Below are 7544 nucleotides of genomic sequence, written 5' to 3'. Positions count from 1 at the left end.
AATATGTCCAATTTCAAATGCTAATAAATCGGTTAGTATTCGATGGATTTCCTTCGTTCTTGCAGCAATAGATTGGAAAATCTTCTAAGATTCTTCCCAAAAGAAGATAATTGTAGTTTTATTATTCACACTATTGTACTATTGAAAATAGTCAAGCCGTGTCAAAACGAAAAATTCGACCTCTGATTGGTCGTTATATGATTGCTTCCCAAGCACGGTCGACAGAATCATATACCTTGCAAATGAAAACATGCTATTTGGCCTATATAAGAGCCTGTTTCAGCTGAAGCCGCTCATAATAATTCTAGACAGCTACAACAGCAGTCGTCCTTCCTTAGCAGCAGCACTAGCCCTGTGGTTGGTCACCACGTCTCGGGAGCAACGCGGTTCTTCTCAGCGTGTGTCGCAAGACCCCCCCCCCGTGTTGGGGTAGCATGAAGATTGCCATCAGGAAATCCAATTTTGAACATCAAAATGCCTTTTTCAAGTCAATTAAACAAGTCATTGAAAGTTAATAATTTTTGACAACGCAAGCAAGCATTTTGTGTTGCATCCTAGCAATTTACTGAATGTGAAATAGCTTCCACAGTGCATGTTGCCCGTGTATCTTAATTCCCCCACTGTTAGGGCAGCTCAAAGGTTGTGATCAGCAACCGATTTTGAACCGCAAAATGCCTTTTTCAAGGCAAATAAACAAATAATTGAAGGTTAATAATTTTCTGGCATCAACACAAGCAGGATGCAATCAAATTCTGTTGTAGTTGTCTAATTTTCACTTTATTTAGTAAACCCCCCACTGTAGGGGCAGCGCAAAGGCTGCGATCAGCATAACCGAAGTAGTTAAGTCGACTATGCAGAGCTAATATGAAGGCGACTCAATCGATCAGCATGAACATAATATCGTCGTCTTCCTGCTGCCAAGTTGCAACATGATGCAACACGCAACAGCGAGCAAACGAAATCGCTTGATGTTACAAACCGCAATACGGTTAGGGGTAAAACCGTTGCGTGTGTGAGAGCACTGTCGGTGTTTACTAGCTGGATACGAAAATCAAATGCGAATTGTGGAATAATTCGTCTAAAGAATATTAGAAAATGGTAAAACTGAACATAAAGGCGTGGCCTATTTCGTAGCACCCTTCGGCTATAAAAGAGTGTTTCTGGGAAAACTAGCTACATTCATTAGTCGGAAGGTGAGCTGGATGGACCGTCCACAACGTTGACAGCGGTAGCAGCAGATATCAGCACTCACCAGTAACAGAGGATAGCAGCGGGTTGCGCCTGTGGCTGCCTTCAAATTAAACAAATCACTTGCCCTGTGGTTGGTCACCACGTCTCAGGTCTCTGCCAGGCTGAACGCCAACGCGAGCGATCAGGTCAGATTTTTGCCGTACATCAGCCGGCACTTCCTCTAATGAAAAAGTTGGATCATTTTGTTCAGAAGAATATTACTGTCGGTTAAATTACAGAGTTGCGATTGCATTATATCCGATATAGAATTGAGCAATTGTTCTTTTGAGGACAAATAAAACACTTAATTTGAAAAGTTAATAGCTTTGGGTACCAGTAGCAGTATTGTAACAGCCTCAGCGGTAGGTGCAGCCGGTACTTCCCTGTGGCCGATGTTATAAGGAAGTAAATGGAAGCGGCTCGGCGAAACAGTTCGGGTGTGCTTAGATGCGCGTCATTTTTCGTTGTTGATATTATTCCCCACATGAAACGATGCGCTTTCGTACGATAGCGGCGGTATTAGCGGTAGATGCATTTGCTAACACTTACTCCAGTAAATCCGTGTCTAATTTTCAATGTGAAAACACCTTTCTATTGTGTTGGCCGTGCGCATTAGGCCTCTGCCAGGCTAAACGCGAAAAGCGGCGCGAACCGATTCGCCCGGCCGTAGGTTAATGTACAGCCGTAAGTAGAGCTGTCTAAAAGTATTCTACTTCAACCTTGCGGTCGTGGCTTTGCTCACAACCCTCCTGTGATTTTTTTTTTAAATATTTTTTAAAACACTCGAAAGAATTTCGTTTACATTTGGCGATGTTGTGCCTGTAGTATTTTTTTTGTACAAATAACATTTTTTCGACAAGGCACAAGCATATCGTTCGTGTTCAAGAAGCATCAAGAATTTCTCGTAATCTCGTCTGTAGAATTATCTCTATTTCTTCGAAAAACCAATTCTAATAATACTTACATTATTGTAATGAATGGCTTTGTCTTATCTAACTCTGATTAAATAAAATTTATTGTATGGATCTTATTTTTTAAATAATATGGAAGCCCTAACATAGGTTCACTAATAGGCAAACATAAAGAGATACGTTCAACAAAATTATCAACAAGTTTCAAAAAATATCGTAGCAATCAACGATTCCAAAGAAGTTAAAGTTTGAGAAGATTCATGTTTGTTTTATGCTTGACATTTTTTTTCATTTGCCAACTAAGTAACGGTTCGCTTACTGGGTGCTGTTTAACTGGGCTGCTTTTTAACTGGGCGTACGCTAACTGGGCTATAGCTCAGTTAAAAAGCAGATGAACGTCAAAAATCAGCGTTTGGCATATTGCTGTCACCGAGATAGGGGCACATTAAAGTGCCTGTAAATATATAGAGTGACGACACTGTCAAAATTGGAATAAAAATTATCTGTCAGTGTCATTCCAAATGAGCAAACAACCTATTAAACACGTGTGGAGAAAAGAGAAAGATATTCAGTGTTACTCGTGTTACCAGCGTTACTTTGAATGACACGGCGCCACTCTAGTTATATATAGGCACTCTAGGGCACATTAATAGTAAATTGAGATTGATTTTGTCAGTTCAATGGATTTTGGTTGTTATCACCAGAGTTGCCATTCCGAAATCTGTGTTTTGACAATAAAAATCTGTGATCATATCTGTGACATGAATATTTGTTTAAACAGAAAACGACATTCATTGAACTGCTGAATATAGTTTGATAGTTTGTTAATGAGTCGCTCTATAAATATTTGAACTTGGACTTTACATAAACATTAAATTTTCCTCCAAACGGTTGAATTACTATTTAGTTTTTAAAATTGCATTGAAACAGTCAACTTCATCCTCAACGTAGTTTTGCTTGGTATTGAGACAAAATTCTCTCTCCAACTGCTGATGAAAGAGGCATTATAATTATGGAAGTTACGGAAATCCGCATCTGCATCCGTAAATGCAGAACATCTGCATGAAAATTGACATCATGCGTATGTTGAAAAAAATATCACTTTATAAGATTTTGTAGAAAAATTTTCTTTAGTGTATTCGCTGCTCGCTTGGATAGCTTTCGCACTGGGATGCGATTTGTCATGAAAAATAAGCGAAATAAGCGAGATATTACGGATATCCGCATCCGCATACGTAAATGCGAAACATGAAAATCGACATCCGCATCTGCAGGTATTTGAAAAATCACATCCGTAACATCCCTGATTATCATAAAAGTTAGAAATGAATGATCTGCGAAGAAAGTTAAAAGGTAATTATACAATCTGCTCTGTTTGCGACCTTACTGAAACAAACCAGATAAGCTGTGGATCAAAGAAAGTGGCTATGATTTAGTCAGAAAAAACTCGTCCATAAATTGGACACGGTTAACTTTAAAATATCGAAAACTTATTCATGATGAGGTGATACAATCAGGTCCCCTCTCTGCATACTTCACTGAGTTAACTAAGCAGCATTTAGCGCGAAAAACTGGCATTCCCAGTGAGAATCGAATAAAAGGCAAATCCGAAGTTCAAGAAAAAAAATACTCCGGATAGTCAAACCATTTGCTCCGGATAAATGATCGAGCCTCTGGAAAATCGTAACCCTCGGGTAAATGAGCCTGAGTTGTAGAAAAAATGAGTTATTTGTTATTTCCGGCATTTATGGGAAAAATCTTTGAAAATCTGTGATTTTTCAAAAATATCTGTCATCTGTGATCACAGATTCTGTGATTTGAAAAAGGAAAAAAACAGTGATTTTACAGAAAAATCTGTGAAAACGGCAACTCCATCTCCATCATCAATATCCATCTACTCGTTTTCAGGTCGAATAAATATTTCGTGAAAGAAACATGTTTCCAGGCAACGGTTAGTGCAAATAAAGCACACGCAAGGCTAAAGACAATTTATTATTTCTTATCAGTATTTTTAGTGTGTTTGTTTTAAAACATTTTCCAATTTTCGCTAAGGGAGTTATGCCTAGCGCCATTACATCGAAATCCCCCTCGGTATTTGACGACATTTGAAACGTCAGCCCAGTTAGCGAGAGACATTCGTTAACTGGGCTAGGCCCCAAACCCAGTTAGCGAACGAACAGTGTATTACATTCGCTGTATTACGAAGACGTCTCATATACGTATATTATTGTGAAGTTCAATATAATAAAATGTCACCTAACAATGTTGGAATGTAAATAAAGATTTCGAATAAATCTACCAAATGGTAAATGAACCGAAAATTCACAAGCATTCGCCGGCTCTTACCCTTCTATAAATTTGTTTATTTAAGAATTCACTCTTTCGATATTATCCGGTCACGATTTTTTAGTGAATATCAAAAATAATATGAAATAAAATAACTTATGCCTTATAACCGTTGCAAAAATGTATAATTTTTGTTGAGTAGTTTATACATCCCCATCAGCAGTAGCATTGCTGTTTTCCCTCGATTGCCCACGAATAGAAATGTACCGCTGTTATACAAATAGTACCGCTGCAGTATGAATAGAAGTGTACCGCTGAGATATACGAAAAGAAGTTTACCGCTGCAATCATAGACGACGAGAGACTTGCGGTTCTCTGCTCCACACATACTGTTCGTTGCTGTTGCTTCTATCGTCTGTTTTCTCACAAGACATTAGTTTTCATTACGTTTGAAGCAGGTTCTAAAACTGTTCAAGAAAAAGAATTGTTTCAAACTTTTCGAAAAACCTTTACCTCCGAATCATCAAATTAGTCTAAATTCATGGAAGCAAACATAAATTGACCAATTGAGACGGGAAATTTCTGTTAACCTTTAAAAGCGTTGTTTCAGCAAATATTGGGAATAATGTTACAAAATGAATGTATTTTATTTTTTTCCACAAATACATATAATAGATTGGAGCAGTTATCTTTACTTTGATTTTTTTTTTTATTAAAACCTTGATGGCTGTTTATACGAATTTTACTTCTTGAGAAAACACATTTGAAACGTTATTCACAATGTTGTTTTTAAACAACATTGCGGATTTAAGGGTTAATTTTTTTTTTTGATCTTGATACAGAGAATATCACTGGGAATGGTTAGTGTCTAATCTTGTCGTCTGTGCTAGGAATACTCGCATGTAATTGGTTCATTGTTTGCGTAAATTTGTCCTTTGTACTTTTTACCTTTTAGCAATAAAATAATTGGTCCCAGTAGGTCTCGAGGTATGATGCTAGCCAAAGAAGCCAGTCGTCGTAGGTTCGAGTTTCGGCTCGAGAAAGACTATTAGTGTAAGTAGGATCGTAGCGCTAGCCCCGCATTTGTCCTGTATACTAAACAGTTGGCTGCGAAGTCTGTGTATAATTAAGAGAAGGTCGAGTTCCGAATCGGAATGTAGCACCAAGGCTTTGCTTTGCAATGAAATAATAATGATAACTAGCGTGTTGCAAAATTTTCCACCACTTTATCCAACAAAATATTGGTTTTTTGGTATCATGTGGTTATGCTGTGAGTATCGTTTGAAATCTGACGCAACATTTGCCAGTTTCATTTCCAATTTTACAGAATGAATTCCAGCATAGAAAACAAAAACGTAGTCCCACGCAAAATGACAGTCCTATCTGTTGGTAAACAGGTCAATTTTTGTCTGTTTACGTTAACTTACAGTAATTTGATGTCTCGAATGTAAAGGTTTTATGAGAAGTTAGGAAAAACCTTCTATCTTAAACAATTTGTTAATCTGCTGTTGGAATATAATGAAAACTGATATCTTGAAAGAAAACATGCTGGTGAAGGCAACAGTACTGTACAGAGCATGTGGAATAATATACGTATATTAGCTGTCTTCGTAATATAGTGAATAGTATAGTAATAGTAATATAGTAAATGGAAAAACTTATTTGTCGCGTAAAAATGAAAGATGATTTTTTTTTAAATTTGCCGTGGTGCTGGTGCTACTATATGAGTCAATCGTTGAAATTGATGATTGCTACGCTTTTTTGCCGGAACTTGTTGATATTTTTGTTTGTCATATCTACTATGTTTCTTTACTAGTGAACCTATGCAGTGGGGTCGAAATCATTTTCAGAGTAAGAATCATATAATAAATTTGATTTGATCAGAAATACATAAGAGGCCGTCATCCTCCCCCCCCCCTCTGTCCAAGTGGACAAGATCAGAAAAGCCAAAAATAAAAACTCACCAAAAAACCAGTAATTAAAAATCCACTCTAGCATGGCTTCCAGCAGAACATAATTGAATGCCAAACAGAAAATTGCCAAAGCTAAAGCTTCCTGAAAACCAGACTTGTCTTTTATAATAGTTGTAAACCGCTCGAAGAAACCAAATTGGGGATCAAAAACAAAAACGATTCTAAAGTTATTTCAATATGGCTGGAAACTTCTGTAATAGCTGGAAAAATAAAATCTTTTTTAGTAGTCAAGTTTTCTATAAGAATAAATAAAAAAACGAAAGAAGTAAGTTCTTTTTTTACGCAGGTTGCTTTTCTGCATTACTTAAAAATGGTACAAGATATCGACCTCATTTCAATCTCGTTTTCCGTTTTAGGCCGAATATAATCATGTATCAGTTTTCAAAAAAAAAAAAAATCACAATTTTTGGGGTTGACACTGAAAATTTAAAATATTGCATTTTGGTCTTTAGGTGGGTCTTTAGGAACTCTATCGTATTCAAACGAGGTACAAACATTTCGGGAGGGTATTCTTCGTTATATTTCTAACTCAGAAAAGTCTTTACGCGGGTTCATACAAATTTGGAACGCATTCCCCGGGTAAAAAGACCTTAGTGTACGCTGAGTTTACCTCAAAATGCAGGAAAAGTATCTAAAAACGTGGAACCAGGAAATATACCAAAACCAAGAAAATTCTACATCAAGCGTAATTTAAAAAGTACAAAAGCTCTCGTAAATGTAGCTTGAAATATCTAAAAATACTTCGAAATGTTCGAAAGAATAGAAAAGAATGAATTCCAAATTCGGTCTAAATTGGTTAAACAACGTCTCTGAATGCTAGAAATAGCCAACAGTGGAAGTAATGATTCAAAACGCACCTGAAAAAGCAGCAACAAGTGTAAAGTTGACTTGTCTATGCGTTCTAGAGAAAGTTCTGGTTCACTTCTCGTTTCACTCGAAGTCTAAACTCTTGGATTTCTCTCGTCATAAACTGTAAGCGGCAGCCGGTAACACAGCTCTAAGTTTCATAAATAAGTTTTTATGACATATCGCTAGCAAAAATTATGGGTTTTCTTTAGGTACGCAATTAAAAATTCAAAATATTGGCCTGTTGAAGGTATTTTATCACTGGTGTATCCACCGAGCTGGTTTGCACAACTTTAAA

This window comes from Wyeomyia smithii, chromosome 2 (genome assembly GCF_029784165.1).
Source record: "Wyeomyia smithii strain HCP4-BCI-WySm-NY-G18 chromosome 2, ASM2978416v1, whole genome shotgun sequence".
Taxonomy (NCBI): Eukaryota; Metazoa; Arthropoda; class Insecta; order Diptera; family Culicidae; genus Wyeomyia; species Wyeomyia smithii.
The sequence above is the reverse complement of the archived record's forward strand: the minus strand, read 5'-3'. Positions refer to the sequence as shown.